At 39.8% G+C, this 6,000-nt stretch overlaps 1 pseudogene; it reads left to right on the top strand.

Annotated features, from left to right (window-relative positions):
• The first annotated feature begins 711 nt into the window (after positions 1 to 711).
• Positions 712 to 1,646, top strand: LOC139046420 (olfactory receptor 4F6-like; annotated as a pseudogene).
• The last annotated feature ends 4,354 nt before the right edge of the window (positions 1,647 to 6,000 follow it).

Below are 6,000 nucleotides of genomic sequence, written 5' to 3'. Positions count from 1 at the left end.
TCTTATTCTTTTTCTTCTGCTTGGGATTTATGACTCATCATTGTCATTCTCCTCCCTCCACCATCATTTCCTCTCTCCACCCCTGGTCAGAATCTCCTCCACAGAATCCATAAGTGGGTCACTTTCTCTAGCACTTAACCTCCCCCTCTGGGATGATAGTGCCTTTCTCTGGTATCCTCTACTCCTATCCTTCCTTCATTCCTCTGAATAACTCATGTTGACTTCCTAATTTACAGAGAAGAGAAATTTACATCTCAGGTCTTACAAAAATGCTTGTAAGGATTTTGAAAGAACTTGCTGATGTCATCATAGTATGATATCAATACACTGAGAGCCGTCCAAATTATGAAATCCACTGTCAATAAATTCCTATAGTCAAGTTATTTGAAAAAGGCTTTTTAACTTATAGTAATATAAGACATATGACTATGAGATAATGACACATAAATATACAACAGAACTACCTAAGCAAATAAGTAAAAAGATCCTTATATTGTGCAAAATGTTTTCACAATGAAATATACAACAGAAGAATCCATATACATTGCTTTGTGACTGAAACGGTCTCCACAGGCATACATCAACCCTTGCCTAGTTTCCCAACAAATATTGAATTGCCCAATATTAAGATCAGTGCCATTTATTTTAAATCAGTTTCTCCTTATTCTCCTCTTTCAGGTAGCATGAGAGTTGTCACTGCTGACAGATGCAATGGATGAAGCCAATTACTCTGTGGTGTCTGAGTTTGTGTCTGTGGGACTGTCTAACTCATGGGAGATTCAGATCCTCCTCATCCTTTTTCTCTACATTTTACTTGGCAAGCCTGATGGGAAACGTCCTCATTGAGCTAACTGTGACCTCTGAGCCTTGTTTACAGTCCCCAGTGTAATTCCTGCTGACCAACCTTTCATCATGGACTTGATGTTTTGCTCCTCCACAGCTCGCAAAATGATTTATGATCTCTTAGGGAAGCCTAAAACCATCTGCTTCAGGGGTTGCATAGTTCAGATCTTCTTTATCCACACAGTTGGGGGCACTGAGATGGTGATGCTCATTTCCATGGCCTCTGACAGATACGTTGCCATATGTAAGCCTCTTCATTACCTGACCAGCATGAGCCCACAAAACTGTGTTATATTTTTAGTCACTTCCTGGATTATTGGCCTTATTCATTCAGTGACTCCATTGGCTTTTGTTGTAAACTTGACTTTCTGTGGCCCTAATGAACTAGAAAGCTTTTTTTGTGATCTTCCTATATTTGTCAAACTTACTTCCATAGCAACATACACACTGGAACTCATGGTTACTGGCAGTAGCGGTTTGATTTCTGTGGCCTCCTATTTAATTCTGATCATCTCTTACATCTTTATTTTGGTGACTGTTCAGAAAAAGTCTCTGGATGGTATATTCAAAGCACTCTCCGCTCTGTCACCTCATGTCACTGTGGTTGTTTTATTCTTTGGACCATTAATCTTTTTCTATCTGTGGCCATTTCCCTCATAACATTTGGATAAATTCCTTTGCAAGTTTGATGCAGTTATCACGCCCTTTCTAAATGCAGTCATCTACATTTTAGGAATAAAGAGATGAAGGTGGAAATGAGGAGACCATGCACTCAGGTTGGAAATTACAGTAAAATCTCTTAAATATACCACAAATGTATAAAAAGGCAAAGTATACTAAAACTTCTCATGGATTTGAACTAAATAAGGTGGTTAAATTTAGCTATAATGTCACTGTCTACTAACATGTGTTGTGTCCTATCACTTTTTTCCTCCCCTAATTGTATTGTGATGTCAGTTTCTGGACTCTGCTCATGTAAGAGACTTAAAGACAAAAGGTTATGGCTTTCTTATCTCACCAGTGGATTTACCTCTATATATATATGTGCCAAATACAGTCGATATAAATGTTAAACAATCCCTTTTAAATGTCAATATGTGTCTCATTGTCCATTTTCTATTTTTCCATGCTAAATAAACCATCTTACTTTAAAGATAATGTTAGGGGGCTAGTGTCAAGATGGTAGCATAGGCAGACTCTGAACTTACCTCCCCCCATGGACACAACAAATTTGCAACTACTCTTTGAACAATTACCCATAAGAGAGAACTGAACAGTGGATAAAAAGAACACCCACAAGGGACAGTCTTTACTGAGGTGGAAGAGGCAGAAATTCCTTTCTGGAGAGAAAAAAGCCACCTTTACAAGCCACAGTGCTTTGTGTGCAGCCAGGAGCTCTCCTAAGGTATGCAGCCTTCCTGGGAGGAGTGCGGGACCTGGGCAGGGAAGTGTTACTGCTGTACGCGTTTTTGGGACTCAGCACAAATGAGATGAGCGTTACAATATGTGGCTTTGCTGGCCATTAATAACAATCGGGAATACTCACAGAAAAGTTATTGGTCATAAGATAAAAAAAATCCAGCTCTTACAGGGCCCACACATGAATACACCCCTTTCAGAAAACAACTTAAAATCACAAGAAAGAAAAGTGCATAGTATTTTGGTGAAAACAGATTCATCTGATAGGTTCTGGGTGCATCTTGATGAGAAGTGAGACCTCTCCAGGGTGTGAGACATTGATGGCAGCCATTATTGTGACCTAGAACAGGCATGCTGACACAGACACTGACAGACCATCATTGGAGTTCTTCCGCTGGCCTGTTAGCCCAGGGGTCTGCCCCACCCACTAGAGCACCAATTTAATCCAGCTCAGCCAGGGCAGGTAACTTGTCCTAGGGACTGGCCCCACCCAAGAGCAAGCCCTCAGGCAACTTGTGGGCATACAAAGGCTGGGTGCCTGGATCCTCTGCAGCAAGTGGATCCACCTCTGAGAGGCAGGGTGTGTGCAAGGAGCCGGTGGAGCATGTGAGGCATTGGTGGAGTGTGTAGGGTCTCTTCACTGGGGCAACTGGTTCCACTTCAGCGAGTCAGGGAGTGCTCATGGGGTAGGCCTGTGAGGACGGTGTGTGTTGTGACAAATAAAAATGGCAAGCAATAGGATATATTGGAGTATATGAGGAAGCCATTTGGTATAAACCTAATTCGGCCTGACTTTTTTTTTCAAAAGGGCCTGACTGTGGCTATTGAGCACGCATTGCATATCTGCTTAGACATTTCCTATGGCCAGAACAAAGGCCCTTGAGATAAAGGTGCAACTTCCCCCCACATTAGCATTTCCTTAGGGATAAGCATTTTTCCTTAGGCTAGGAACTGATTGCTGCACTCACCTCCTAGCTCACCTGTGACCACCCAGCTGGAGACAACAGACTGCCACCCTGCTGTGTTCACAGAGACAGAAGACCTACCTGCTATTTCCATCAATCGCTGTGCCGACAGAGCAGTCTAGTGACTATTGTAAAAGGGACATTTCAATCCTATGTGAAACATCCTCTTTGAGGGTATATAACCACCCTTATACCCCCACTTCTTTGGAGTGCTCTGTTCCTTTGTGGAAAGACTCTCCCGGGTTATAATCCTCAGATTTAAGCTCAGAATAAACTCACCCAAATTTTCATTTATAGATTGGATATGGATTATTTTCGTCGACAGTTGCCTTTCAGTGGTGGGGCTTGTCAGCTGCAGAAGACTTGTGCTTCTCAAACAGCCACATAGGGGGATCAGCCCCGCCTTACAAAGCCTGAAAAAATTGAGTGGTCTCATGCCTGAGGCCAGCCGCATTCAGCTGCAATCCTGACAGAGCTGACAATAGCCTTGCAGGCCAGACTACAGCAAGTGTAAGCCCCTGAGCCTAGCAACAAGCCACACTAAGTGTCCCAGAAGAAGAGACAAAAGGGCAGAGAATCTATCTGAAGAAATAATAGCTGAAAACTTTCCTAACCTAAGGAAGGAAACAGACATCCAGGTGCAGAAAGAACAGAGCGCACCAAACAAGATAAACCCAAAGAGGCCCACACCAAGACACAATATAATTAAAATGTCCAAAATTAAAGATAAAAAAAATCCTAAAAGCCGCAAGAGAAAGGCAACAAGTGATATACAAAGGAAACCGCATAAGGCTGTTTGCTGACTTCTCAGGCAAAACCTTACAGAGTTAGAAGGTAATGGCATGATATGTTTAAAGTGCTAAAAGGAAAAACCGATAGTCAAGAACACTCTACCTGACAAGGTTATCACTCAGAATAGAAGAAGAAACAAAGAGTTTCCAAGACAAGCAAAAACTACAAGAGTTTATCACCAAGAAACCAGTTTTGCAAGAAATACTAAAGGGACTTATTTAAGTGGGAAAGAGAAGACCACAAATAGGAATAAGAAAATTATCTCAAAAAAAGGCAATAAAATCAGTGGTAAAGGCAAAAATACAATAAAAGTAGCAGATCAACCACCTATGAAGATAATAAGAAGGTCAAAAGACAAAAGTACTAAAACTACCTATTTCAATGATAAGAGGGTAATGGATACACACACACAAAATAAGAGGCCAGATTTACCATAAACATAAAATGTGAGAGGAAGGGAATAAAGGAGTAGAGCTTTTAGAAAGAGGTCAAACTAAAGAGACCATCAACACAATATAGATTGCTATATATGTAGATTATTATATATGAACCTCATGGTAATCACAAACCAGAAATCTATAATAAATACACAAATAATTAAGAGAAAGGAACCCAAACAAAATACTAAAGAAAGCCATCAAGCCAGAAGGGAAGAGAGCAAGAGAAGAAAAAAGGAACAGAGAGGAACTGCTAAAACACCCAGAAAAAAGGTAACAAAATGGCAATAAGTACATTCTTATCAATAGCCACTTTAAATATCAATGGACTAAATTCTCCAATCAAAAGGCATAGTGTGGGGGCTAGTCCCATGACCAAGTGGTTAAGTTCATGTGCTCCACTTCAGCGGACAAGGGTTTCACTGGTTCGGATCCTGGGCATGCACATGGCACTGCTCATCAGGCCATGCTGAGGCAGCATCCCACATGCCACAACTAGAAGGACCCACAACTAAAAATATACAATTATGTACAGGGAGGCTTTGGGGAGAAAAAGGAAAAATAAAATCTTAAAAAAAAAGGCATAGGGTGGCCAATTGGTTAAAGAAAAACAAGACCCATATATATCTGCATATAAGAAACACACTTCAGACCTGAAGACACTCACAAACTGAAAGTAAAAGGATGGAAAAAGATATTCCAATCAAATGGCAAAGAAAAGAAAGTCAAGATAGCAATACTTATAGAAAAAATAGACTTTAAAACAAAACTGTAACAAAAGACAAAGATGGGCACTATATAATGATAAAGGGAACAATCCAAAAAGAGGATATAACACTTGTAGATATCTAAATACCCAACATAGGAGCACCTAAATATATAAAGCAATTTTTAACATACATGAAAAGAGAAATAGTAACACAATAATACCAGGGAACTTTAACACACCACTTATACCAATGCATAGATCATCTGAACAGAAGATCAATAAAGAAACATAGGCCTTACACAACACATTAGAACAGATGGACTTTGTAGATATATGTAGAACATGTCATCCAAAAACCTCAGAATACATATTCTTTTCAAATGCACGTGGAACATTATCCAGTATTGATCACATATTAGGCCACAAAATGTCTTAATAAATTTGAGGAAATTGAAATAATACCAAGCATGTTTTCGGACCACAATGATATGAAATTAGAAATCCACTATAGGGAGAAAGTCAGCGAAGCCAAAAATATGTGGAGATTAAACAAAATGCTACTGAACAATTGGGTCAGTGAAGAAATCAAAGAAGAAATAAAAAAGATACCTGGAGTCAAATGGAAATGAAAATACGACATCCCAAAATTTATGGGATATGGTAAAAGTGGTTCTAAGAGGAAAGTTTATGGCAATATAGGCCTACCCCAGCAAACAAGAAAAATCTCAAATAAGCAAGCTAACAGTGGACCTAAAGGAACTTGGAAAAAGAAGAGCAAACAAAGCCCAAAATCAGTGGAAGGAAGGAAATTTTAAAAATCAGAGCAGAAATAAAT

Source organism: Equus asinus, chromosome 2 (genome assembly GCF_041296235.1).
Source record: "Equus asinus isolate D_3611 breed Donkey chromosome 2, EquAss-T2T_v2, whole genome shotgun sequence".
Lineage (NCBI taxonomy): Eukaryota > Metazoa > Chordata > Mammalia > Perissodactyla > Equidae > Equus > Equus asinus.
Note: the sequence above shows the minus strand (reverse complement) of the source record. Positions and strands in the feature narration are given on the sequence as shown.